The sequence below is a fragment of the Nicotiana tomentosiformis genome, chromosome 3 (assembly GCF_000390325.3).
Source record: "Nicotiana tomentosiformis chromosome 3, ASM39032v3, whole genome shotgun sequence".
In the NCBI taxonomy this organism is placed as follows: domain Eukaryota; kingdom Viridiplantae; phylum Streptophyta; class Magnoliopsida; order Solanales; family Solanaceae; genus Nicotiana; species Nicotiana tomentosiformis.
The window spans coordinates 20,650,133-20,655,645 of record NC_090814.1 but is presented as its reverse complement, the minus strand read 5'-3'; positions in this window follow the sequence as shown (position 1 = coordinate 20,655,645).

Sequence of the window (5,513 nt, the reverse complement as noted above, 5' to 3'; positions counted from 1 at the left end):
TCCTAATACCAAAATCATCATACGAACATGTTGGAACCTTCAAATCCCGATTCCGAGGTCATTTACTCAAATGTCATACCTTAGTCAATTCTTCCAACTCAACGCTTCCGAAATTAGAACTTTCTATCTGAATCAACCCTGAGCTTCCCGAAATTCAATTCTGACGACACATAGAAGTAATAATACTTGAAGTGAAGCTACTCAAGGCCTCAAATCGCCGAATGATGTGCTAGAGCTCAAAATGACTAAACGGGTCATTACATTCTCCCCCACTTAAACATACGTTCGTCCGCGAACGTGCCAAGAACAGCTTCGGAGTTTTCCAAAATCATTTTTTAACACCTCATACATCTACCCGTGCCGCCACCACCCAGTTGAGCACAATAACTCGAGCCAGACCGAAGATGCTCCCCATAACCTTAGCTAACAAGCTTTAAACCAAATTCTAACATCCAAAATTTTCCACGAGGCCCGATTCTAACATAAAAACACCATATCAATAACCAGACATTGTACCCAACATGACCATGCTCCTCCTCTAAAATCACACCATGCACCACATAAGTCACTTGACCATAACAACATCCTCTGACAACTACAGCTACAACTCCATAAATCTGATGCCCACAACATACCTCATGATGCATATAAGTCCTGTTCCATCTCTCGCAATATTGCCACGACGGAAGAGATGCGTAGAAACTAATAACCATATTCCAAATCAACAAATCATAGAGTATCTCTTCCTGACAAGGATCATTACCTCATTTTGAACTGAATAACGACATTTGCTCATTAATATACCCTACATAACTCTGATCGCACTGATCCCAGGTTTAATAACCTCGTCTCACCCAGTACAAGTTGCTCAGGCAATAAGCTATCTCAAACACTGACCCATATCTCATATGATGCCATCAATGCGCTGACAAGCTACAACTTGAATATGACACATAAGGGAGAACGAACTCCGAAAAAAGAACTACCCGACCCGTGTAACAAATAAAATGGCCGAAGAGATGCTATGAACCTTTCTTAGAGAATGAGAAACAAATACACAAAAATAAGTATAGGGGGCCGTACTCAACATCTCAATGTTGTGGCGTGCAACCCGATCAAGACATAATACTATTGCGGCATGTAACCCGATCCAAATATGATACTGTTGCGGCGTGCAACCCGATCCAAACAACGTACCCGTGGCGGCGTTCCATCCGATACACACATAACAATAATTAAGGACATACCCATCAAGCCATAATGCTTCTACCTACGGAATACCAAATATCGGCCACAAGCATGCCAAGTGCAAAAATACAACTCTTGGGAGACGGATAGTGCAACACGCCACAAAACCCAAGCACAACTAAGGTGCGATAAATGACCCGCATCTCGAGAGCCATCATGCTCATATGACACTACAAGCTACATGGGACCACAACACAAGTGCGGATAATCAAGACATCTCAATCCAGAACAACTCCCACAGTTCACAACAAAAGGAACAGAGCGCCTTCCAGGCATAAACTCTCACATTAACGATGGTACCATAATCTCCATGCTTGGTTTCAATCTTTAACAATAAAGTGACTAATATGTCATGCTTATATAGATTCCCCCGTGGGATACTCTCCCACAACCTTTCACACCACATAGCAAAGTTTGCACCTCCACGCCACCAACCGCTCTAACTCTGCAAAGCCAACCAAGAGTCCGCAATTCAATACACAAAGCCTCTTACACTGGACACCGTTCACATGTGACACTAAAGAAAATACCACCTTGCTCTGAACATCTGAACTCCTTCCTGCTCATTTGAGCGCTCAACATTCTTGTCAACACCGAACCACAAACCTGATCCTCAACTTCAAATTCCCATGCCGCTCACTGCACCTATCATGCTGCTACACGAGGGTGCAAGAATTCATCATAACCCCTAAACTACTAGTAGAATAAACACTTCATTGGTCAAATTCCTTTCACTTAACTTACTTCGGAAGGACCATTGCAATATGCAATTGAATTCCCCAACCGCAAAAAATACAAACCCCAGGTCATGGTCTAAACCATCATGACTTTTTCGGAATCCATTTACACATAACAAGGCCATTAGAATCAAATACCTCCCCAAATCAATCAAGTTGTGGAGGCTGTCAAGCCCGAGCGTACAACTACAAAGCACATGTATAACTTCACACGCCGAAGGAACTGATCATTGCCATAATCATGTTGATTCAATCATTACAAACCGACCCAACTTCTTCCAATTTACTCTCTACTTGTCTATGAAATAATAGTAGCTCTATTCCCAAATGTAACGAACCAAATCCACACTCATCCCGAGTGACCCGCATCACGAGACCACATCGTATCAATACTCTTGAACCATCTCATACTCTGCTTATGTGCACAATAGCATTTCCGACTGGTACACTCATTCTGCAACACCTTCCGTGAATTCGAAGCTATTTCTTCCATTCCTCCAATACTGCACCGCATACCCAATGATAACATAGAACATTCCAAGTCCCGTTCGTAATCCACTGCGAAAACTCGATCCTTAACCACACAACGGACCCGAAATCCTTAGGCACTACACTAAGATTCTTAAACCCACTAGGACCGTTGTTGGGAGTCACCCACTTTGACCTGATCCCGAATATAATCAAACTCCAAGGCACTGCTAGCACATGAACACCCTCTCAAAGAAGCAACCGGCTGAATTCTTTTCCTTGTACATCACATCCACAAGAAGCATAAACTCTGAGTCTTCCCAAAAACCTAAACATGAATCAATAAGGCCAAATGGAGCACACATCCATCAAGTTCCTTGCCCAGATTACCCCTTATGTTTTTTTTATTTTCTTAGTCATAATAACCCACCAATGCACCGATAACCAGAACCCGCACCAGTAGATAACCACGCAATCTCATCGTAGACGGTGGGGCTCCCTCATTTAGCTTTAAGCTACAATTTATAAACCTAGAACCCACAAAGATTTCCCCTTCTCAATTACCATGATCTCTCACCGTCATCCCGCCAAATTTCTTGTAGTTTTTTATTAAACATTTCATGAATATTCTGAATTATCAGCCATAATCGCATATTAGACCTTCTACTTCGTAGTAAGTAGAACTCTCCGTAGGAACTTCATAAAAATCACACAACCGCTAACCTGTCCATGGGAAATAGCCTACTTGTGGAATTCCATACTGATATCTCCCAACGACGCTGCACTAGGTACAACTACCACAAAATCAGTAAACCCTCCTGAGCCCGTGCCCCTCCACCAGTTGTACAAGTCCGTTCATTCCCCATTGACATCAACTGAAAGTCCGACAACACATTCCAAACTCGAAGTCATGTTGAATCCCACGACAATCAAGTTTTCACACCCCTCTTCATTTCAAGCAAACTCCTTTTTGCGATATTCAATGTTTCTCAGTGCAGTAGCCACTATTTCAAATAAGGACCGTAGACCTAGTCACTTTCCACCATGACTCCCAAATCGCTCTGAACTTTCTCAAGGTATGTGGCTACCCTACCAAAAAATCTACATGTTACTCCGCTTCTCTCAATTCAGTTAAACCATCTTCTTTAAGTAACTGCTCGACCTTTGTTTTTCATACTTGACCTGCTAGTAATTCAACCACCGCGAGACACCTCCCGCCATGTCCTCCCTCATACTTTGCTGCCCAAATGTTGCCTCAAATCAAATCTATACTTGTAGCACCTGAATTGATAAATCATTTCCAACTCCCAACCTCGTAGAAGATCTTCGTTCTCGAGCCATCAATACTAGAAACACCAATTCCATTCTGAAATCGCTACACTCCGCTATCTCTGACAACTGCTTCTTAGGCACCACTTCCCAACGTCCTGCCTCGAAGGTAGATCGAAAAAGACCATAACACCAGCGAACCTTAATGCGTTCCAACAAGGATGACAACACCACATCACAAATGAGGATTCCACGACTCCCGAAAATATCAAGTCTCGTCACTTCATCAACCAAGGCTTGAGCATCCATAGTCCGATTGCCTTTCCTCCGCTGGAATTAAATGTCGAGCATCTAAATTATGCACCGAGAAATCCTCCCTTCAAGTCCCTCACTGCCTCGACACATAGACAAGAACCCTACCATTGCACCAACACTGTGCGATAACAACGCATGAACATTATAGTAATCCATGCGTAGCCTCAAAACCATAGGAAGTACAGATACTGAACTGAAACGACACAACATCCTTCCGCAAGGCGACGATAATAGCACACTCGAACACGTAAGGAAAAACATCTTGTACCAAATCTACAGTATCACTACAACTCTACGATGCGCAATAGATAACAACAGCTTCACGTTGCATGAGATTGAGTAGGAAGAAAATAAAGGCATAAGCCCCAAAGGAATCAAATCGCACGATGAGGAAATCAAGGAAGTGAAGCTTTTCCTAACAGTTCCATAGCCTCCCGGAGATAAGTACAAACGTCTCCGTACCGATCCGTGAGACTCTACTAAACCTGCTTGTGACCCATAACACCTATGAACCTAGAGCTCTAATACTAACTTGTCACGACCCAAATCTCCCTCCGTAGGATGTCGTGACGGCACCTAGTCTTTAAGACTAGGAATAACTGAATATAAAGGTAAAACTCAACCTCAACATCTAAAATAAATAATACATGCAATTCAAAATAGTTACAACTCCCAAAACCTGGTAGAAATAAGTCACAAGCTCTAAAGAGAAAATGGTAAGTGTCTCTATACATCAACGTCTAATGAAAATGAAGAAAGCAACATCATAAAGACAGAGGGGGACTTCCGAGGTACCGCCTCGTAGTCCCAAACGTAAATACACAACAGGGGAGCTCCTAAGGTACCGCCTCATAGTCCCAAAAGTAAATATGCAATAGGGGTGCTCCCGAGGTACCACCTATGGAACAACGAATTTAGCGCAAGGAATGATACAATTAAAGACTGAATACAAAATCAAGGAATCAGGTAATTCAACTAAGTATGTTGCAGAAATTACAAGTAAGAGTTAAGACACGTAGACATGCGACATTAGGCTAAACATGATGACTACACAGGCTAGAGCAACTCAGTTAAGGAATTAAAAGAATACTACTCAGCAAGAACCGGATTTTTCAACATTTAACCTGAGTACACACTCGTCACCTCGCGTACGCGGCCTTCACGCAATTCAAATATCATAACAGTACCAAAACATAAGGGGAGTTTCCCCCACACAAGGATAGACAAGTCACTTACCTTAAATCTCGCTCAATCAGTTAAATAAAGTGCCTTTCCCTCGACTTTCCGACTCTAAACGGCCCAAATCTAGCCAAAAGCAATTACACACTATAAATATAACTATAAAAAACTAATCTAAATAATGAAATTATGACTTTAACAAGAAATTAGAAAATAGCCCCAAAACATCGACCCGAGCCCACATCTCGGAATCGGGTAAAAGTCACAAAATACGAATACCCATTCAATATCGAGTTC